Here is a 24,743-nt window from a genome sequence, read left to right as displayed (position 1 = left end):
AAGTTTATCATGAAATTGGCACTGTGTTGGCTGTCCTCTTGAGGGGAAGGTGGTTGTATCTGATTTAAATTTTATTTACACATGATACAATTGTTTTTTCCAGAATGATAAATGTATTCTGAACAATTATATCCCATGTAAATATTTTTTTCTCTCCAGAAAGCTGATATTCCGTTGTTTGAACTAGTACCACACCTTTGGTAATGTCGCTCCTGCATGAATGAAACCATTTGTTTTAATCTGCCTTCCAGGTACTTTCCTAAGATACCCTTGTGCAGGGGTAGGCGACTAGATTCAGCTGCGGGACGATTTTTGCCGAGGGGACGCAAAATAATTATAACTTGTAAACTGCCATTTGACCACAACTAAGCCCAAAAGAGATTGAATTTAGCAAAAAAATATTTCATACATTGAGACACGAGCACCTGTTTTTATTTGTAGGAACACTGGAACAGATTTCCTAAATGAAACACTTTTTGTTGAATTTCTAGTGATTTCTAGTATTTTTTTCACAAACTAAAATCCCCCAAATACATTGAATCTTGTATTTTACAAAACTTTTTGGGGCCAAAAATGAATTGCGGGCCAGTTTTGGCTCGCCTGTTGCCGACCTCTAGATGGGTTACATTTACAGCCCACAACATTGGGCTTACCCAGTGATAAAGTTAGGAAAACCAGAGGCAGGGTGGGTATAGGGGAGTTAGTGAAGATGGCGTATCCCAACAAGGGGTTGGGGTTAGAAGCAGGGGAGGTGCAGGGGGACAGAGGAGTAGATGGGGTACCCCAGAGGGGGTCGGGTGCCTGGACAGTGAGGTTCCTCAGCATGATGGGGTGGGCCTGGATGCTGTAGTGCTCCTCATCATCGTTGGTGGCGTAGAGCAGGTCCCAGGACAGGTTAGCCCACTAGCCACGCACCACCACCTCATTCAGACGGCCTACCTGAACCAGCCCTGTGTAAGTGCTCTGTGGAGACAGGCAGGTAGAGATCACTTACTGTACTGACCACTAGCTCAGTTTAAAATATACACACCCCAAAGATAAGACTACACAAACCACTCTATACAAACAAACAATTTTTAAGCAATGTTAATAGTTCATCAGTTGTTTGTTGGGTTACTTTAGTGAGAACCCTGTGAGTTAGTAAGGTAACAGAAACACAGGTGTAGTGTGGTGAGTTTGGTTTCCAGGGTGAGGTCATGGCCCGGTGAGAAGAGGAAGAGTTTCTCCTGTAGGACACAGTCCTGCCAGCCTGTCAGCCACCAGGCCGATGTACCAGTCCCTCTCATACTCCTCCAGTGTGCTGAACAGCTCCTCAAGACTCTCTATTGGCCCCAGACTCACCTGATCAAACAGCAGCTTGAAACTGTACCTGCAGGTAAATAGATCAGGGACAAGCTTAGTTTGGATAGCAATATTGAATATGTGTAACACACATCCAGTATATACGTTTTAGATTCCCTATGTTGGATAGCAGCTACACCCATGTTTCACCCCTGCCCTCTTTACCTGAAAGCCTTAAGTGCAAGCTGGTGAAGTAATTTGTTTTCAGAGAGCCACTCCAGCCCCTCTGTCCAAGGCACGTCCCCACAGTAGACCCTGTAGACATAGCTGGGGCTGGTAAAGGCAGACTCTGCCCCCAGGGAGATGAGGCATGACAGGTCCCTCAGCTCCTCATCTTCCTTCAGGGCTTTGGTCACATCTTCCAAAGCCTTGTCCTGAATGGACAGTGCCAACTGCCCCAGAGTGAACCGAAACCACTCAGGGAACAAAAGCATAGGGCTGCTGCAACCGGGATGATAAGGGGGATGTCCTCTACCCAGGGGGCAGACTGAACAGCTCAGTGTGGGGGCAGCTGAAGTTTGCATGGGCCAAGATGCCGGAGAACTCTGTGGGGGTTACTTCAGGGTTCCTGCCCTTGTCCACAGCCGGGAGCCCCAGAGGCTGGAGGGACGAGAGGGCCATGTTTTCAAACCTGTCCATCTCCACAGAGCCTGGCAGTGAGGGGCTGGTGTGGAGCACTGTGTGTCCCAGCTGGACCACCGTACTTACCAGCACCACCGTCCTCCTGGCTGGCTGAGCCCCAAACAGGTCATCCTCATCTGACCAGTCACCGGAGAAGGTCAAACTGGAGCTGTCCCGTCTAAACTTGAGAGAGGAGACGGACTCCACCATGACAGCCTCTGCAGGCTGGGTGACAGTTGACTGGCCAAGATGGGAGGCTACTTCCCTTTCCCGGTGTCCCCAGTAAAAGTCTTATGTCTCTGGACAGAGTTCCTCAGCAGCAGCCACACCAGGGCCTTCAGGAAGTCATCCTGGAGCTTCCTCAGGTCATGCGAGTCAATGATACCCGAAAGCACATTTCAGGCATCAGAGTAGACGTGGACAGGCAGGGCAGCACAAGGGGTAAGTGCAGGTTTAATCCCTGGTTGAGACCAAGCCGCTTAGGGCGCTCAAAGGCCCCCTCAAACACCTCATCCACCCTCCGAGCCTCCACTGTATGGCACGACGTCTCCTGCAGCTCCAGACCCTGAAACAAAATGGTCAAATGAGTTCACCACAAATGAGCGATTCAAACACATAACCATTAATGAACCAGTACCTTGATGTTGACCGTGCAGTAGCCATATCCTCTCTCCAAGATCATGATCCAAACCATGCGGTGTCCTGGAAGCGACCCAGGAAGTGGGGGCCAGGAGCCAGAGAACCTTCAGAGGGGAGGAAAGAAATCAAATGTAGGCCTATCAGCTTCTTCATACACTTATCCACAGCTAAGATTTCGGGTAAGGCTTATTCCATTACGCCTCTTGTCCCTATTCATAGCATATTCTCATCCCAGCCTTTGAGTGGTGTTATACTTGGTCACAGTCATCCCAGTGGTAAATTATTATTATAGGACATGCAGTCAAGAGATGCTGAAGATGAGAAAGCTTGGAGTATATACATAGATAAGTTCCCCCTGGTCACAGAACCCTTTCATTTTGCATCAGTAGTGAGTCTTTCGGCTGTGGATAACTTGGCTGTCGGATTAACTTACCATTTCAGTTGTAGAGGAAGGTCATGATACAGTTTAAACTGGCTGACTGCACAGATCTAAATAGTGAATTCCTTCTATTTCTCTGCTTTCCATTAGTCTCTAAATATTCATTCCTCTCATGGGAGTAGACTTGGGGAATTTGTAGGAGGGGGCATTTCATTTTTGGTCGACAGAGGGGAGAGCGGACAGACATTTTTGGTGAAATTGTAGTGGCAGAGCGATGGTTGCCTTCGTTTAAGTTTGACTAGTGTTCAAGGATAATGTCATATCCTAAAGCGGCGTCTCGGAATAGTCACCGACGCTGCCTCGCGATGGGAAATGACACGCTGTGCGTTCTCCGCTCCCGCTCAATGCTCACTGATGCACAGCCGCCAATGTCACAGAGGGGGCAAAGGGAAAAAAAGAACACTACACTACAAACTCTCCTCTTTCTACTGGGTATAGCATGCCCAACAAGCGCTTAGCCTAAATTAAACATCACAGCTCAGGCACCCTCAGTTAGCCAAGAAAACAATAAGATTGAGTGATGACATTACTATAGCAATTTTTTCTGTTTCGAGTAGTCAATCAATAAATAATTAAGCTTGTACTTGCTCAGTTTTTTCCTTGCCCCCTCCTGACAGCAAATAGAGCACTGAACACATTTTTTGGAAGAAGCTCTGGCTGGCTTTAGAGTATTGAGGTTAATGGTGTTGAAACATTTGGATGTAATGAATACAGATCAGAGCGATTTTGTTCGGGTCACTTCTCGGGAATCACAACTGGATCCTGCAAGCTTACATTACTGCCGACGGCTCTACTGAGCAACTCGCAACAACATTCCTCTTAATATGAAACAGTAAGAGGCTCCCCCCGCCCGGCTCTCATCTGCATACATTCCCTGCTCGACCAATCTAAAAGTTCACTGTCACTGCGATTGAGTCAACATACACAGTGAGTAAAAAAACAACCATGAGGACACGGAGCTGGAGCTGGAACACCTTGAGTGCACTATGGTGTTCTGTTCTAACTGCTTGTGGTTGGGAAATTAATGGCTTCTCCCAACAATAGGGGTTAAAGATTCAACTGAAAACATATGCCCAACACCTAATGCAGTATGTAATGTATACTGTAAAGTGTGGGTAAATAAGGAAGTCTGACAACATTACTGCCGGTGTAAATGTAATGTTTACCTCGCCATTATCATTTCATACATTGTACATAAGCTACAAAGTCATGTCTAGAAATTATTAAAGTTATATCAAAGTACTTTCACTTCACCCAGTACCTGGAGTCGCAAGCCAAATAGAAAAAGTAACAAGCCAGGCCTCCCCGGTTTGAAGTTTTTGCTGAACTACAGTGCATTTGGAAAGTATTCAGACCCCTTCACTTTTTCCAAAATTTGTTACGTTACAGCCTTCTAAAATTGATTAAATTGGGGGGGGGGGGGGGGGGGGGTTCTCAGCAATCTACACACAATACCGCATAATGACAAAGCAAAAACAGGTTTAGATATTTTTGCAAATTTTATAATTTAAAACATCACATTTACTTAAGTATTCAGACCCTTTACTCAGTACTTTGTTGAAGCACCTTTGGCAGTGATTACAGCCTTGAGTACTTGGGTATGACTCTACAAGCTTGGCACACCTGTATTCGGGGAGTTTCTCCCATTCTTCTCTGCAGATCCTGTCACGCTCTGTCAGGTTAGATGGGGAATGTTGCTGCAAAGCTATTTTCAGATCTCTCCAGAGATTTTAGATCGGGTTCAAGTCCAGGCTCTTGCTGGGCCACTCAAGGACATTCAGACACTTGTCCTGAAGCCTGCGTTGTCTTGGCTTTATGCTTGGGGTCGTTGTCCTGTTGGAAGGTGAACCTTCGCCCCAGTCGGAGGTCCTGAGTGCTCTGGAGCAGGTTTTCATCAAGGATCTCTGGCCTTGCTCCGTTCATCTTTCTCTTGATCCTGACTAGTCTCCCAGTCCTTGCTGCTGAAAAACATCCCCGCAGCATGATGCTGCCACCACCATGCATCACCGTAGGGATGTGATTGCCCAGGTGTTGAGTGGTGCCTGGTTTCCTCCAGACGTGACGCTTGGCATTCAGGCCAAAGAGTTCAATCTTGGTTTCATCAGACCAGAGAATCTTGTTTCATGGTCAGAGTCCTTTTAAGTGCCTTTTGGCAAACTCCAAGCGGGCTGTAATGTGCCTTTTACTGAGCAGTGGCTTCCGTCTGGCCACTCTACCATAAAGAACTGATTGGTGGAGTGCTGCAGAGATGGTTGTCCTTCTGGTTGATTCCCCCCATCTCCACAGAGGAACTCTGGAGCTCTGTCAGAGCAACCATCGGGTTCTTGGTCACCTCCCTGACCAAGGCCCTACTCCACCGATTGCTCAGTTGGCCAGGAAGCCAGCTCTAGGAAGCGTCTTGGTGGTTCCAAACTTCTTCCATTTAAAAATGGAGGCCACTGTGTTCTTGGGGACCTTCAATGCTACAGACATTTTTTGGTACCCTTCCCCAGATCTGTGCCTTGACACAATCTTGTCTCGGAGCTCTACAGACAATGTCTTTGACCTTATGGCTTGGTTTTTGCTCTGACATATACTGTCATCTGTGGGACCTTAAATAGACAGGTGTGTGCCTTTCCAAATCCTGTCCAATCAATTGAATTTACCACAGGTGGACTCCAATAAAGTTGTAAAAACATCTCAAGGATGATCAATGGAAACAGGATGCACCTGAGCTCAATTGAGTCATAGCAAAGGGTATGAATACTTAAAATAAAAAAAATACCTTATTTACATTACATATACAAACATGTCTTAACCTGGGGGGGGGGGTATTTAATTAATTTTAGAATAAGGCTGTAACAAAGTGAAGGGTTCTAAATACTTTCTGAATGCACTGTAAATGTGTCTGTGTGCTAAGATGCAGAGAATCAGAGCAGGTGGTCAGTCCAGTTCAAGTGTTCAGCAGTCTGATGGTTTGTAGATAAACTGTCTCTGAGCCTGTCTCTAAGGGGCGGGCCTTTACCGTGGTAACGGTGGAATTCACATGTCTGACTGAGATTCTCCGACATACCTTTGCTAGTACCAATTGAGCAAGCTCAAACAAATATTGAACAACCTAGCGTGTGAACAAAACAATGTCAAGAGCCAAGAAACACAAGGACAAAGTCACACTTCAGTAGACTTTTTGGTAAATTCGACCAACTTTATGGTTGTGCGCTTCTAAAAATATATTTCAGTGCGCACACCGCCCCAGGCACAGTTGCTACGGCCAAGGCACTGTTGTTGCGCACAAGTTGGGATATATGGGACTCTACATAGGTCTTTGTATAGAAATAAATCATTCTTATTTCTATGGTTCTTTGTGATTAGCTACCAGCTATGAAACACAATTGCATAAAGACATTGAAAATAGCTACGGCTGGATTTTTTTGTTGTTGCTATAAATCACAACTCGCACATGCTCATATTTAAGCTTACTTTTTCAGTTCATACGCATCTACTTATAGGCGATTATGAAAGTATAATGGTCACATCGTAGAGCCCTGAAATTCACTCAAAGCATCATGCTCTCCCCTTCCTCTGTGTAAATAAATTTGACTACAACCAACCGAACCTCAGCGCGCACAAAATCACACTGCCCACAGCAGACTGTCAAACCAGCATTGTTTCCCTGTCATCGCTCGCTTTGTGACTGACAGGCACCTGTCCTATCAATAGATCGCTAGAAGAGACATCGTTTATTGTAGCGGGAGAGGGCTCGTCTGACTTTTAACTTTTTTTAAAGTAGCCTAGTTAATTCAAGTGGAAAAAGTAGCCGGCTGAAAATGAGTCTAATCTGCTGTTTAGCCGACAGCCAGCGCTAGTGGAAAACACTGTTCACCAATGAATGGAAGAAAATAAGAAACAGGGGAAAATAACTAAAGAATGACACCCACAAACCAAGTGATCCCCTGGTGAAGGTACTCCTCAGAGCACAGGCCAGGCTCCCACTCATCTGCTGGTAGTAGATGGAGTCTGGACAGAGGCAGGCGGTGCCCCCGGGCCCAACCCAACTACGCTGAGGCCTAGGGAAGCCCAAAGGAAGATGGGCAGGGAGAAGAGGGGCAGCAGAGGAGCAGAGATCATGGCAGACCGGAACACCACAGAGAGCAGCAGAGGACACAGGGAAGCGTTCAGGGTCCCGGCCGACTGACGCCGCTGTTTCTTCTCAGTCCAGGAGGTCACCAGCACGGCCAGGGCCAACTTAAGCTTGGACAGGACCTGGAGCAGCCTATCACTCAGCAGGCCCACCTGGGTTGACCAATGACAGACAAACTTTGTGCATTTCTGATTTTGGGAGATACTGAAGATTTAACCAGGACTTCAATTGCAATGTTCAACTTTAAATATTTTTCCGGAAAAATATCATGCCTATGTCATGTGTTGTTACCCTTATGCCCATACTGTCCCACCCAGGCAGTCTGGTTTCCCCTGCAGCCAGCCTCACTGACACCACCATCTGAAACAGGGCATCCTCAAAGCTCTGCCACACCTGCACAACAGAGACCCATTACTCAAATCAACATGACTTAAATCATATTGATAACAATCAGAGGATTAATTGTCATGAGGTCACCGGAGAGAGAAACTCTGGTTGATTGATATACAGTACATGCTTACGTTATACATAAAATAATCCATGTGTACCATTCTGAAGGCCCGGGTGAATCCCACACAGAGAGGCTGTGTGGAGTTGCTGAACGGAGCCATCCAGCATCAGCAAAGCAATCATTGCAAAGGGAGACACTGCAATGTAAAACACAAAGTCAATGTTAAATATAATGTATTAAGATGCATGAATAGTATGTTTCAGTAATGACAAAGCAATACTATATTGCAAGGTGAGCTCACTCGGATTGAGCAGCACCCTCCTGGCCCCAGCCACCCGGTACCCGGACATTGGCCATTCCTCTTGGGTACAGTGGGTTGAGGAACACTCCTCCAAAAACATAGGCTCCCTGGATCTCTCCGAGAGCCCAGCAGACAATGAAGAGGATGAGGAGGTAGCTGACAGCAGCTTGAGGTTCTGGGGCTGAGAGGGACTGAGGAAGTGATGTAAGAGGCCTGCCTCAGCCATGGCTCCCAGCAGCAGCCCCAGGTAGAGCAGCATCTCCCTGCAGCACAACTGCCAGCCAAACCAACGGGGAGTGGCAGAGGATGCCCCCCTACGCCATCCACTGTCGCCGCGGGTCACCCTGGGCCCTCCTCTACAGTGTGCCCCAAATTGTCTGAGATCTAAACTAAGCAGAAACCCCATGGCCATGGAGAAGACGACCACACCCACAGTGGACGGGATGAAGAAGGTACAAACAGTGACACATGCAGATATGGCGAACATCCCCAGCAACCTTTAGGAAGGACAGAGAGCACAGAATCATAGGAGCTCACACAGGCATATGGTAAAGAGCTCAAGGAACTACATCAGTGACTTAAGTATAATCAGACAGCATCTAAATGTTGACAAAAAAATAACTGATGTAGCAAGCAAAATAAACCTAAGGTTCCTGGACATGGGAGAGCCGCCCAAACCGAACACCAGAGCCTGCTCCATGCCCCAAAGGAGGAGGGTGTCCAGAGGTGACAGCATGCCCAGCGCCAACAGCAGAGGTAGGACCAGGAACACCACATGAAGAACCTGACTGGTTAGCTGGAGCTCTGGATCTGTAAATCTGGACACCAGCATTGGGAGAGAAAAAAACAGCAAAGAATCACAAAATGTAAGCAATCCTATCAAAATATCCATAAGTTTCAAAACAGTCATTAAGACCAATTTTGTTATTTCTTACCTATCAGCAAGGTCCACAGCTATGAAAGTTAATATGTAGAGTGGTCGGATGAGTGGGATGATCTCATAGGTGTCCTGTGCCTGGAATGTGGCCATCTCTGTGGCCGTGTTGATGATAAGGGAGTACTCTGCCGTACAGTCACCCAGCTCAGGACAAAGACTACCAAGGCTACACCCACACTGCCGTAGAGTGCAGTTAACCTGCCCAGGAGCACATACCATGTTCCCAGCCCACAGAGGGCCCCCGCCAGCATGGTGTGGAGCACCACGTTCACCCCAAACCTCTTCCCCGGGGCGATGAACCTCACCGTCTCTGGGCCTACACAGTTGGTGAACTCCACCTCCTCGTCAGCCAGGATGTTAGGCACTCCCAACCTCTCCACCGTGCCATTCCTGCGGGCTGCATACAGTGCCAAGGCCTGGACACCCACTGCTGCCCCCAGCATGAGCATACCAGACAGCACGGCAGCGTGGAGCTCCTCCTGCAGCTGGCACAGCAGTGTGCCAATGCCACCCAACAGCCATGGTGTCAAGAACAAGACCGCCTGGTTGACATAGATATAAGGCAGTAGCCCAACTTCAAGCGCAGACCCCCCAGCACCATCTGAGGGAAGCGCTTCCAGAACTCCTGCTTGTATTCATTGAGCAAGGGCACATCTGGCCCCATCCCGACCATGCCCTAGGGTGGTGCAGGTCATCTTTCTGGGGCTGCAGTTAGCTTCTGTGTCATCCTATAGGACAAGATCAAAGAGGCAGCTTGAGTCATATGTCTGCTACAAAAGGAATGGTGCTTGCAGGAGATTTATTTTTATACAAACTCGCTCGAAAACCTACCTAACATCAGTAATGTATAATTGTAAACAAATTTGCTAGGTATGTTTTCAACTGCTGTCAAAGAGCTGGCTGCCTGGGTGTGTCAGTCACCCACGCACGGATGACTAAGTTCATAGTCAGGTCGATAACATTGCATAGTTACACTAGTACATGTTGTATAAACTGACCTTGACTAAAACATGTAAACAGTAAGGGCTAGCTAACGTTATCGCAGCAAGGTTGCAAAGAAAACATGAATACAAGCTAGCAGCATAGCATACGCTAACTGCATTCATATATATGGGATGGCTAGCTAGCTACTGAGGCGAATGTCAGAAATAACGTTTGTGAAAAAAATAATTTGCTAGCTACATTAGATTTAGCAATCTAGCTAACTTACCTATTGTACCTTTGAATGGAGAGATAGGATATCCTTTAAATTAAGCGACTGTCTTATTAATTTTCGACAGTAAGTATAGCAATTTGTTTAGATACAAAAATGCTGTCTAAATGTGTCGTTCCCAGTGAGCAACGATAGCTAGCTAACATTTGAGGCTAGAAAACAATAATAACAAGAAGTGAGGGCGTGCGCTCCAACTAGGATAGGCGAAGTTTGCACTTTGTGACAAATGGGTGTGTCGCGTGGTCGTGACAAAACAGTCAGCCTACCCATCAATTTCCACCCCGCTCTTCTTCTCTTCTTAGTAGTCTTCTTCTTCTTCGTGGTTTAACGGCGGTTGGCATCCAATAAATGTTGCATTACCGCCACCAACTAGACTGGGGTATAAATCCTATATACCTTGAGTGGGAAAAGGGGGAAAATTACAAATACTGTGTAATCTAACCCTATTCCAATATTTAAACCTATCTAATCCTAGCTCAGGCCAAGGGTCTGGAAGGATGGGACACCACCACTCAACTGTAACTCTTCTGATGTCAAATCTCGTACACCCAAATACTTCCCCGCAGCTGCCACCACAGGCTCTATTTTTTGCGGTACAGTTGATAACCATTGCTATGTATGCTACAAAGCCAATCTTACTGAAGCATATATCACTCGTTATATATATATATATCCCTCTGTACTGGCACAGATCTACCACTCACACAAATCCTTTCAGAATCCCTCCCCATTGACCCATCTTCCGCTACTTTCTTCACTGCCTCAGCATATGGACACCCTCTCCATTACTCCAACCCTGGTACACTCAACCTGCCTCTCTCGCACCAGACACTTCTGATCCCCAGCCCCATGGGCACCCCTACAATTAACACATACTGCTTCTTTCCCCAATACTTCACATTCTTTTCTCTTGTGACCTTCTGCTCTCCCCACTCACCAGATGGGACTATCTAATGACATTTCTATACAGCTATTACCGAAAGTGACTTTTTCGTAGCAAGTTAGGAGAACTTACGCAGCAGGAGAATTAGGTTAAGATTAGAAAAAGGGTTCGTTTAAAAAAAAAAAAAAATCTTAACCTGCTGCGAAAATCACTTTGGGCGAAGTGACATGTTTTTGGGGAGTCCCCTCACCAGACAGACCGAAAGACAAACAGAGAGAGACACACGCCCAAACACACATATCCTCATGTTTGCATTGAACTGCTCTTTTACTATCATTGCCTTATGGATAGCTACAGTTGAAGTCGGAGGTTTACATACACTTAGGTTGGAGTTTTTCAACCACTCCACACATTTCTTGTTAACAAACTATAGTTTTGGCAAGTCGGTTAGGACATCTACTTTGTGCATGAGACAAGTAATTTTCCAACAATTGTTTACAGACAGATTATTTCACTTATAATTCACTGTTTCACAATTCCAGTGGGTCAGAAGTTTACATACACTAAGTTGACTGTGCCTTTAAACAGCTAATCGACATCATTTGAGTCAATTGGAGGTGTGCCTGTGGATGTATTTCAAGGCCTACCTTCAAACTCAGTGCCTCTTTGCTTGACATCATGGGGAAATCAAAAGAAATCAGCCAAGACCTCAGAAAAAAAACTGTAGACCTCCACAAGTCTGGTTCATCCTTGGGAGCAATTTCCAAATGCCCGAAGGTACCACGTTCATCTGTACAAACAATAGTCAGCAAGTATAAACACCATGGGACCAAGCAGCTGTCATATCGCTCATATCGCTCAGGAAGAGCGAGATGAACGTACTTTGGTGCGAAAAGTGCAAATCAATCCCAGAACAACAGCAAAGGACCTTGTGAAGATGCTGGAGGAAACAGGCACAAAAATATCTATATCCACAGTAAAACGAGTCCTATATCGACATAACCTGAAAGGCCGCTCGGCAAGGAAGAAGCCACTGCTCCAAAACCGCCATAAAAAAGCCAGACTACGGTTTGCAACTGCACATGGGGACAAAGATCGTACGTTTTGGAGAAATGTCCTCTGGTCTGATGAAACAAAAATAGAACTGTTTGGCCATAATGACCATCGTTATGTTTGGAGGAAAAAGGGGGAGGCTTGCAAGCTGAAGAACACCATCCCAACCGTGAAGCACGAGGGTGGCAGCATCATGTTGTGGGGGTGCTTTGCTGCAGGAGGGACTGGTGCGCTTCACAAAATAGATGGCATCATGAGGCAGGAAAATGATATGGATATATTGAAGCAACATCTCAAGACATCAGTCAGGAAGTTAAAGCTTGGTCGCAAATGGGTCTTCCAAGTGGACAATGACCCCAAGCATACTTCCAAAGTTGTGGCAAAATGGCTTAAGGACAACAAAGTCAAGGTATTGGAGTAGCCATCACAAAGCCCTGACCTCAGTCCCATGGAAAATGTGTGGGCAGAACTGAAAAAGCGTGTGAGTAAGGAGGCCTACAAACCTGACTCAGTTACACAAGCTCTGTCAGGAGGAATGGGCCAAAATGCACCTAACTTATTGTGGGAAGCTTGTGGAAGGCTACCTGAAACGTTTGACCCATGTTAAACAATTTAAAGGCAATGCTACCAAATACTAATTGAGTGTATGTAAACTTCTGACCCACTGGGAATGTGATGAAAGAAATAAAAGCTGAAATAAATCCTTCTCGCTACTATTATTCTGACATTTCACATTCTTAAAATAAAGTGGTGATCCTAATTTACCTAAGACATGGAATTTTTACTAGGATTAAATGTCAGGAATTGTGAAAAACTGAGTTTAAATGTATTTGGCTAAGGTGTATGTAAACTTCAACTGTAAGTATTATGATGGGCGACCAATTGTGAAAGGATTTCCATTCCCAGTACTGTATACAAAGAGGGACCTTAGTTAGTTCACTGGTGTCAAGATCAACTTTCAGTTCAGGGTTGTTTGTGTCACCTCTGAGACTGGGGCGATTTTGACTGTGATTAGGCCAAAAACGATCAGGATGTTGGAAGGTGCAGAAGGGTAGGAGAAGTTGATTCCATACAGTGTGAGCAAACCACAAATCACATCAGATTTTGCTGTTATTGTCCTCAACAATTATTTCAAAGAGATCATTTTAGGTTATGCACGATGGCAATGGCTTCATCTCTTCTATAGGCTACAGTACAGTAAGTTCTTGTTTGAGAGTTTTATATAAGGAGAATCTGCACTGATTAAATCATCTTTCCTTCAAATGTCTAAAACAATGCTTAATCAGTAAACAAGTCCTCTAGGTATAATGAGATGGAGGGGATGGCCCATTGTTTTAAAGAGAGAAAATAGGACAAAATGAATACTACATAAAAGTCGAATAAAAAGCACATACTGTTGTTCAGGCAAAGTAAAATAACGAAGGGATTTACCACCTCAGATTGTTTTCCCTCAAGAACAATGAAAATCACATCCATCGCTGTAATTAGAATGACATCAAATACATAGCTTCAGTCTATCCTTCTTATCCCAAGTAATTTTCTACCTTAACACTTGACAGTGTCTTTAATTCCTAGAGCTTATGCGCAGACCACAAATGACTCAAAGGATTACTAATATCAATATTAAATTTTAACTTATCGTTTAATGAAAAATAGCAAATCCTCAGCTCCTTTTTAAAATTTTAATATCATGAAAGTGATTGCAGTTCATAGCTTGTCTGGTCCCTCCAGATGTTATATTTTCTGTCAGGGTGAGAGAGGAAGACTAAACAGGAGGATCATGGAGAGTGATCAAGAGATGAGGCTAAAATATCAACACAAAGAAAGATCACCTGGAGTGATCTCTCTCTACTTTTCTCCGTTCATCTTTCCCTCGATCCGGACTCTTTCCCTCTCCTAGTCTCTGCTGCTGAAAAACATCCCCACAGCATGATGCTGCCCCCACCATGTTTCACCGTAGGGATGGTGCCAGGTTTCCTCCAGACATGATGCTTGGCATTCAGGCCAAAGAGTTCAATCTTGGTTTCATCAGACCAGAGAATCTTGTTTCATGGTCTGAGAGTCCTTTTAGGTGCATTTTTGCAAACTCCAAGCAGGTTGTCATGTGCCTTTTACTGAGGAGTGGCTACTTTACCATAAAGGCCTGATTGATGGAGTGCTGCAGAGATGGTTGTCCTTCTGGAAGGTTCTCCCATCTCCACAGAAGAACTGTCAGGGTGACCATTGGGTTCTTGGTCACCTCCCAAGGCCAGCTCTATGAAGAGTCTTGGCGGTTCCAAACTTATTCCATTTCAGAATGATGGAGGCCACTGTATTCTTGGGGACCTTCAATGCTGCAGACATTTTTTGCTAGCCTTCCCCAGATCTGTGCCTCGACACAATCCTGTCTCGGAGCACTATGGACAATTCCTTCGACCTCATGGCTTGGTTTTTGCTTTGACATGCACTGTCAAATGTGGGACCTTATATAGACAGGTGTGTGCTTTTCCAAATCATGTCCAATCAATTGAATTTACCACAGGTGGACCCCAATCAAGTTGTAGAAACATCTCAAGGATGATTAATGGAAACAGCATGCACCTGAGCTCAATTTCGAATCTCATAGCAAAGGGTCTGAATAATTATGTACTGTAAATAAGTTATTTCTGTTTATTTTTAATAAATTTGCAAAAATGTCTAAAAACCTGTTTTAACTTTTGTTATTATGGGGTGTTGTGTGTAGATTGATGTAATTAAAATAATTTAATCAATTTTAGAATACGGCTGTCATGTAACAAAATGTGGAAAAAGTGAGGGGGTCTGAATACTTTCCGAATGCACTGTATATATATGAACTGAAGAAAATAAATAACAACTTTTTTTTAAGGGCATGCTTTCGGAGTAGTATACACAGAATAAGCATATTTTCCCTTTCTCGCTCATTATCCCTCTTTCTCTATCCTTTCCTATTTTGCTCCAGGGAGATAGACAGGAAATTAATTACAGGGAGCCTGACAGACCACAACAACAAGACAATGACAGGTTTTTACAGAGGGCATTATGTCAAGATTATCTCTGAATGGGGTATTTGCTTGTGGGTCTGTAAAACTAACTTGCAACATAATACGTACCTTGTGAAAGAAAAATATATTCACATTTTGATAATGCTACATTGTGGAAACACGTGGTTGCCATAGTAAAATTATATTTCATCTTCATAATAATCATTCAAGGAAACTGATTTGTGTTGCGATAATTGTAATCTGTACACCATGCACACATTACACACAGCTTCGAAACGTGTTATGAATAAGTAATATATTTATCCTCATGACTTGGTCACAGAATATTTTCCTTTATAACGAATATAGAACTAGGCTATATCTTTTCAAAATATTGGTATTTCTTCATCCCCTGGATGAACTGTCACTTTTTAAGGCGCTGTAGTCTGTATTATTTGATGATTGAGCTTAAACATCCATTAATGTGCTCAACACTCTCACTTCACCTACAACCCCAATCCCCTGCCTTGGAATCTTAGTAGATAGCACAGAAAACATGGTCCATTCAGCAATTATTCACACAGTCTTGGGCTAATGGTACTCTGAATGCACAGACACAGCAGAATGAAGTGAGTCAGTGGACCAGCAGTAATGGCCCCATGTAGTGTGTGTGTGCAGGGGCGCAACTTTCACTGGGGACGGGGGGGACATGACCCCCCCCCCCCACACACACACACACATTTTAAAATGGCATTTTTGACCCCCCCCCCAGTTTTATAATTGCAGAGTGATACAAAAAGTGGCATTGGTGTGCTTCAGGAGCATGCAGACGCCTCAGAGAGTTCTGGTAGACTGTTTGGTGGTTTCAGCCGGCAGGATTTAGGACTGTGCAGACACTACAGAGCATGCTGACAGGCTGTGTGAAGGCAAAGCTATTATTATAGGACCAGCACGATGCTGCTGTCTGGAGCTGTTGTCTCTATGTGTTGCGCTTTTTCTCCGGGTTGTAAAAGCAAGCAGAGCAGAAACTAAACAGGCTACTCTTTATTTGATTGGTGTAGCTGGCAAGGTAACTGTTGTTTGACTTAACAGAAAAATAAGTATTTATTCCCAGTGCTGAGCTAGTAGTGTAACTGACATGTAACATTACATGATTCATCCTCTCTCGACTGAAGTTCCTTCTGAAGAGAATGAACTAGCTAGTGGGCCACCACAGCCAGTTCAGCTTTAGCCATCTGTCAGGTAGCAGCATCTAACAGCTGTTGTGTGTATGGAAATGTTTTATAGCCTTTTTGTCCCGTTTCAACAGAAGTAAATTAACTTTGCTAGTTTTTCGGCAGTTGATGTACCATTAGAGCTAGCCAAAAGTTGGCTAACATTAGCTAGCTCACTAATTTTAGCTATTATTTATGCCTCAATCCCGCTAGACCTGAATCAAACGATGAAACAAGCTGCCAAATGATTGAAGACCAATATTTTGACATTTCTTGACTGTGCAATGTGATTTTTTTATTAGTCAGTATAGCAATATAATGTTATTGATTTGTCCGTTTCCCTTGCTAATTCCCTACTTTTCTTTTACATTTAGTGTGTGGATCAGCTTTAATATTGCGGATAGATTGTAGCTTCCATCAATGTAATTGTCTGAATCATTTCAGATTGGATACAAAGTTCCAGTCATGTGTGCTCCCTCTCCGGCCTCTAGGTCACCAGGCTGCTCGTTATGGTGCACACCTGTCAATAGCGTTACGCGCATCTGGGCATAATGACACTCACCTGGACTTCATCACCTCCTTGATTACCTGCCCTATATATGTCACTCCCTTTGGTTTCTTTCCCAGTCGGCATTGTTCCTGTTCCATGTCGGTGCGCTGTTCGTGGTTCTTGGTTTGTTCATTTATTAATTAAATGTATTCACTCCCTGAACTTGCTTCCCGACTCTCAGCGTACATCGTTACAGTTCCGTTTTGAATTGATGGGTAGGCTACAGTCTGGGGTCTGGGAGTAATGGTCATTTCAATTACTGAACCATTCTATGCTTGGATGATATAATTTTTAAATGTACACCAAGGTAATTATTTTTCATGCCTCATCTGAGCAGGATCAGATGGTGATAGGGGTCTCAGCAGGGTCAGGCAGCCAGGGAAGACCAGTCTGTGACGGCGCTGAGGGGAACTTTTGCAGAAACAACACTTTATTCTCTCTGTGCAGCAAACACTTCAAAACTGTATCAAGGGTTGATAGAGGCTTTCCCCGACGAGCCAAAACATGTCAAATAAAAATGTGAGGAAGACCTGGGACACACTGATGATGATGCATGGATACCCAGGTTTAAATGCCCAGTCATGTTCATATCATCTCAGACATAAATTACTGCAGTTTAAGGCCATCCATAGAACGTACTATATGCCAGTGAAACGGAATATCATGCACTCAGAAATGTTATTCCTCTGCTGGAGGTGTAAAACACAAAAGGGGACATATTTGCATATGGTATGCAAAGGTTGGCTGAATTCTGTCAAAAAGTATGTTATTTTATCAGCATGTCTACAGATTCTCTCTTCTCCCTGTTTTTGTTTGCCTTGAAATGTTGATACTGGAGACTTATAAAAGAAGAAACTGTGTAATCTAGAATTTATAGCAGCTAAGAAATGCATTGTCATTAATTGGAAGGTTGGTTATCGTCCCCCAATGTCAAAATGGATGGCAGAAATGTCAAGTTATGCATCACTGGATTACATTTATTACAAGATTAAAGGTATACTGTTCAACTTTCTAAGGTCTGGGTGCCTTATATGGAATACTGTATGACAGTAGGGGTCTGTATTGAAAACATTTTTTTTTGTCGAGCAGTCGCAAATAAACATTTTTATGGCACACAAGACACCTGTACGATTTGCCCCTGTCTCAGTGGACTAATCAAATGGAGGCCGCAGGGATGCCACAGTCCAAGAATATGGGGATTGTGGCTCAGATGCACAAGGCACATCTCTCTCCAGAATGCTCTCATTCCCAGCATTTCGTGGGTATTCATTGTTTTATAACTTAATTGTGTCCCTTGTTTGCTTTGTCTATCAACTCCCCATTACATATATCACCAGTAGTAGTCTACATTTACCGTTAATTCCCATAATTTCTAATCTGCAATGTTTGTTTGGTTACGGTGATTTCTGTTATTGCATTCAATATATTATTATTTCTACAGTCAGTTACCATTCTCATTGTCAGAGTGGACATGTATTTTGCAGAACACACAATCTATGCTACACTTGTGAGAAATACGTTTTTGTTTATTTCATTCCATTTATGAGTTGTCAATTTTGTTTGAATTCCTCTTGTCAATGTTGAGTAAGGACACGCACCTGATTATGCATATAGAGGTAGGACTAGTCTATGCCTAGCCAATGTGATTTATATGATATTAATTTTTACCTACCAGGTACAACCCCAAATCCGTAAACACGGGCACACTCATAGATATCATCCTGACCAACCTGCCCTCTAAATACACCTCTGCTGTCTTCAACCAGGATCTCAGCGATCACTGCCTCATTGCCTGCGTTGGTAATGGGTCAGCGGTCAAATGACCACCCCTCATCACTGTCAAACGCTCCCTAAAACACTTCAGCAAGCAGGCCTTTCTAATCGACCTGGCCGGGATATCTTGGAAGGATATTGACCTTATTCCGTCAGTAGAGGATGCATGGTTATTCTTCTTTAAAAGTGCTTTCCTCGCCATCTTAAATAAGCATGCCCCATTCAAAAAATGTAGAACCAGGAACAGATACAGCCCTTGGTTCACTCCAGACCTGACTGCCCTTGACCAGCACAAAAACATCCTGTGACGTACTGCATTAGCATCGAATAGACCCCGCGATATGCAACTTTTTAGCAAAGGCTAGTTTTTTCAAACATAAATTTGCATCCTGTAGCACAAACTCCAAAAAGTTCTGGGACACTGTAAAGTCCATGGAGAATAAGAGCACCTCCTCCCAGCTGCCCACTGCACTGAGGCTAGGAAACACTGTCACCACCGATAAATCCACAATAATTGAGAATTTCAATTATTGGAAAGCTGCCATGATCATCCCCCTCTTCAAAGAGGGGTGACACTCTAGACCCAAACTGTTATAGACCTATATCCACCCTGTCTTGCCTTTCTTAAATCTTCGAAAGCCAAGTTAACAAACAGATCACCGACCATTTCGAATCCCACCGTACCTTCTCCACTATGCAATCTGGTTTCTGAGCTGTCCACGCTCAAGGTCCTAAACGATATCATAACCGCCATCGATAAAAGACAGTACTGTGTGCAGCCGTCTTCATCGACCTGGCCAAGGCTTTCGACTCTGTCAATCACCACATTCTTATCGGCAGACTCAACAGCCTTGGTTTCTCAAATGACTGCCTCGCCTGGTTCACCAACTACTTCTCTGATAGAGTTCAGTGTGTCAAATCGGAGGGCCTGTTGTCCGGACCTCTGGCAGTCTCTATGGGGGTGCCACAGGGTTCAATTCTCGGGCCGACTCTTTTCTCTGTATATATCAATGATGTCGCTCTTGCTGCTGGTGATTCTCTGATCCACCTCTATGCAGACGACACCATTCTGTATACATCTTGTCCTTCATCGGACACTGTGTTAACAAACCTCCAAACGAGCTTCAATGCCATACAACACTCCTTCCGTGGCCTCCAACTGCTTTTAAATGCTAGTAAAACTAAATGCATTCTCTTCAACCGATTGCTGCCTGCACCAGCCCGCCTAGCATCACTACTCTGGACGGTTCTGACTTAGAATATGTAGACTGTAAACTCTCCTTCCACACTCACATAGAATCGGCTTTTTATTTCGCAACAAAGCCTCCTTCACTCATGCTGCCAAACATACCCTCGTAAAACTGACTATCCTACCAATCCTTGACTTTGGCGATGTCATTTACAAAATAGCTTCCAACACTCTACTCAGCAAATTGGATGTAGTCAATCACAGTGCCATCCGTTTTGTCACCAAAGCCCCATATACTACCCAACACTGCCAAAACTGGCCTACCTGGTTAAATAAAGGTGAAATAAAAAAATAAAAAATAAAAAATAAAATATGTGTAAATGTTTGTATGTGTACTGTATGTCTAAAATATGTGTTAAGTAAAAACCTTCCTACTGTATGTTTGTCCCTTGAATATATCTGTCTATTTTTTTCATTAAAATTACATTAGCATTAAGATGATGAATAATTCATTAGTTTTAGGTGTGCCCAGATGCACTTAGCCTTCACCCCCCTCCACATTTCTTTCCTAGCCCCTCTGTCTCTCCTCTCTCACACTCCGTGCCCCGTCTCGCTCTTTTCTTACCCCCCCCTCCACATTTCTTTCCTAGCCCCTCTGTCTCTCCTCTCTCACACTCCGTGCCCCGTCTCGCTCTTTTCTTATCCCCCCCCCCTCTTTCTCTGTGTGTCTCCCTGTGAGTAGAACACATGGTTCATGGCTGGTTTAATTGGATGGAATGTGACAGGTTATGTTTTCATCTGCCTGATATGGAGCCTAGCCTGGGAGGAATGGGTAGAGAAAGGGAGGGATGGAGAGTGAGTGTGGGTCTGGGCAACCATAGTCTAGGTTCATCATTAGATGCTTGTCTTGAATCAGTTGGAGATTGTACTTTATACCCCTGCCCCACACACACACACACAGCTAACTATGTAAAAATAGCCTACATAAAGCCAACACATAACAATGCACTGTCAACTGTGGGACCCTATACAGACAGCTGTGTACCTTTCCAAATCATGTCCAATCAATTGAATTTACCACAGTTGGACTCCAATGAAGTTGTAAAAACATCTCAAGGATGATCAATAGAAACAGGATGCACCTGAGCTCAATGTCGAGTCTCATAGCAAAGGGTCTGAATACTTATGTAAAGAAGTTATTACTGTTTTTTATTTTTAATAAATTTGCTAAAATATCGAAACCTGTTTTTGCTTCATCATTATGTGGTATTGTGTGTAGATTGATGAGGAAAACATTTAATTAAATGTTTGAGATATCAGCTTTGAGATATCAGCTGATATAAGAAGGGCTTTATAAATAAATTTGATTTGATTTAAGTCCAGTTTAGAATAAGGTTGTAATGTAACAAAATGTGGAAAAAGTCAAGGGGTCTGAATAATTTCCGAATGCACTGTAACAGCAGTTGTTTGTATGGAAATGTTTTGTAGCCTTTGTTTTTATTCACGTTTTAGAAGTAAATGAACTTGGCAAGCTCTCACCAGTTGATGTACCGTTAGAGCAAGCTGGGCAAAAGTTGACTTACATTAGCTATTGTTTTTGCCTCAATCAAACTGGACCTGAATCAAACGATGAAACCATCGGCCAAACGATTGAAGATTGATATTCCAATGTTTTTTCAGTGCAATGTGAGTTGTATTAGTCAGTGTGTCAATGTAACGTTATTGATCTTTCAGTTTCCCTAGTTAATTCCCAACTTTTCACATAATAAACAGCTTATCACAGGAGACAAAGGGCTGTGAGAAATGGGTTTGATTCTAGACACAGGGATGGGTCGAATAAAGCCCAGGGATATGTGAGACCAGGGATGGTGAAGGACAGGCAGAGGTTGAAGGAGACCAGCCGGAGCTTGCCGAGGAGTCTTGTTCTGCGCACAGATTGTGCATGTGGAGATGAACGTAGAGACGTCAGGAACCATGGTAGGCCACCAAAAGTGTTGTCGCACAAATGCCAGCGTCCGACGGGAGCCCGGGTTGCAGGCAAGCCTGGAGGAGTGGGCTCACTCCAGGACCAAGGAGCGGACTATGTCAGGAACAAACATCTGGTTATCTGCCCCCCCCCGGGTTTGGCTGGGAACACTGCAGCTCATGAACCTGCTTCCCTATTCCCCAGCTGAGTGCCGTCGCCAGGCACGAGGTGGGAAGGATGGTCTCGGGTTCCGGGGTTGTAGCCATGGGGCTATATAGGCGTGAGAGTGCATCTGGCGTGACATTCTTGGATCCCGGTCGGTATGAGAGGGAGAAGTTGAACCGGGTGAAAAGCAGGGCCCACCTAGCTTGCCTGGAATTGAGACGCATGGCGGTGCGGAGATTTTCCAGGGTCTTGTGGTTGGTCCACACAATGGATGGATGTTCCGCCCCCTCCAGCCAGTGCCTCCACCGTGAGAAGCTCACGATTCCCTACATCGTAGTTCCTCTCCGTGGCGTTGAGACGATGTGAGAAGAAGGCGCAGGGATGTAACTTGAGGTCCAGGGCAGAACACTGGGACAGGACAGCTCCCACTCTGACATCCGAAGCATTGGCCTCCTGTTACGCGGGGTGGAACAGGGGAACCCAAGAGACTCGGATGAAGTAACCAAGGTATTTATTGAACCCCAGGGGGGAGATGGAGTGCAGGTCAGGGAAGCTCGGGCGGGTTGCTGGAAACCAGGTGCGGAGACTGAGGCTGGAGCGAGAGGGGTTGAGACAGGGTAAGCAGGTCCGGAGGGGAATCCAAGGGGGTAGTAGAGTGGGGAATCCAGGACAGAGCAGCAGGATGACGAGACATGGGACAGGAGACAGGGACCAGAGTCAGAGCGGGCAGAACTGTAGCAGAGAGAAAAACCGCAGCAGGCAAGGAAAACAGGCACAACAGGATAGCAGGATCTGAATAGTAACAAATGGCTAGAACGTGGACTGACTAAGCAGAGATTACGATCCGGCAGCGTGGAAGTGGCAGGGCTGAGTACTTGGTGGTGAAACAGTGTTTGAGATCCCGGAACGCCCGATCAGCAGCTGGGGACCACGTGAATGGAACCTTGGGAGAGGTGAGTGCAGACTGGGGGGTAGCCAGGGTGCTCTAACCTTGGATAAATCGGAGATAAAATTTGGCGAACCCCAGGAAACGCTTCAGCTGCACCCTGGACGTAGGGTGGGGCCAATCCACCACCGCTCTCACCTTCCCGGGATCCATCTGTACACACCCTGCAGCGATGATGTAACCCAGGAAGGGTATGGTGGAGCGATGTAATTTGCACTTCTCTGCTTTCACAAAAAGCTGGTTCTCCAGGAGGCGTTGGAGAACCTGTCAGACGTGGACCACATGTTCTTGAGTGGAGCAGGAGAAGACGAGGATGATGTCGAAGTAGACGAAGACAAACCGGTTCACCATGTCGCGGAGAACATCATTAACTTCTCTGCGCTACGGATCCCTTTTACGGGATCATTTTCCTAAACAACCGCTGAATTGCAGGGCGCAAAATATTACAAAAAATATTTATAATCATGCAATCACAAGTGAAATATACCAAAACACAGCTTAGCTTGTTGTTAATCCCCCTATCGTGTCAGATTTTGAAAATATACTTTGCAACGAAAGCAATCTAAGCTTTTGTGAGTGTATCAATCAATGCTAGAACAGTTAGCCTTATATTAGCTTGGTTAGCTTGGTAACGAAAGTCAGAAAAGCACCTTTGATAATCTTCGGATGTTTGCACTCACGAGACTCCCAGTTACACAACAAATGTTCTTTTTGTTAGATAAATATTACTTTTATTACAAAACCAAAGCCTCGTTCCGTTCGACGAAAATTCCAAAAAGTATCCGTAATGGTCGTAGAAACATGTCAAATGTTTTTTATAATCAATCCTCAGGTTGTTTTTAACAAACATAATCGATAATATTTCAACCGGACCGTAACCTATTCAATAAGAGAGAAAAAAAAAATGGAGAGCTACCCTCTCGCGCGCAGGAACTAATCAGAGGACACCTGACTACTTTTGAAAAATCTCGCTCATTTTTCAGAAGAAAAGCCTGAAACTATGTCTAAAGCCTGGTCACAGCCTGATGAAGCCATTGGAAAAGGGATCTGGTTGATACCCCTTTAAATGGAAGAAAGACGGGCCAGGAAACACAGATACAATTTTTTTTTAAATCACTTCCGGGTTAGATTTCCTCAGGTTTCCGCCTGCCTGATTCAGTTTTGTTATACTCACAGACAATATTTTGACAGTTTTGGAAACTTTGGAGTGTTTTCTATCTTAATCTGTAAATTATATGCATATTCTACGATCTGGACCTGAGAAATAGTCCGTTTACCTTGGGAACGTTATTTTAAATAATTTAAAAAATCTGACCCCTAGCGTCAAGAGGTTAACCAGAGCCTGGAACACAGCTGGGGCGTTGCTAAAGGGCAAATGGCATGACCAGATACTCGTAGGGACCGCTGGCCTTGTTGAAGGCAGTCTTCCACTATAGCCTTGGTCTCCAGACCCGACAGAGAGTACAGTCATCCCCGGGGCCGGAGTGGTGCCTGGGAGAAGGTCAATCCCGCAGTCATAGGGTCGGTGCAGCAGAAGCGAAGTGGCCCGGGCCTTACTGAACACCTCCAGGAGTTCCTGGTATTACGCAGGAATGGCAGAGAGGTCCGGGGTAACTTCCTAGCCCTCAGGAAGACGTCCTGGGGCAGGCTGCGGTGTCTTCAAGCAATGAGCTTGGCAGAAAGGGCTCCAGCTTATGATGGCACCAGCAGACCAGTCAATAAGGGGATTGTGTCGCTGGAGCCAAGAGAATCCCAATACCATCCAGTCCAGTGCTCTAACATCCATGGGAATGGAGAGGGGCAAAGTGGGGATGCCCAGCTCGGACTCCAGAGTAGTGTCCATAAAGCTCTCATCTGCCCCAGAGTCGATGAGTACCCCGGAGAGATTTCGACTGGTTCCCCCACAGCAAAATTACATGGAAAGAGGTGCGAGTAAGGGGAGAGGAAAAGTTGTCCGTATG

General features: G+C 44.8%; 1 pseudogene; it reads right to left on the bottom strand.

Moving 5' to 3' along the window:
* Nucleotides 1-416: 416 nt before the first annotated feature.
* LOC139530910 (pecanex-like protein 4) lies at nucleotides 417-10,322 on the bottom strand (annotated as a pseudogene).
* Between the last annotated feature and the right edge of the window lie 14,421 nt (nucleotides 10,323-24,743).

The sequence above is a fragment of the Salvelinus alpinus genome, chromosome 9, assembly GCF_045679555.1.
Source record: "Salvelinus alpinus chromosome 9, SLU_Salpinus.1, whole genome shotgun sequence".
NCBI lineage: Eukaryota > Metazoa > Chordata > Actinopteri > Salmoniformes > Salmonidae > Salvelinus > Salvelinus alpinus.
The sequence above is the reverse complement of the archived record's forward strand: the minus strand, read 5'-3'. Positions and strand labels throughout refer to the sequence as shown.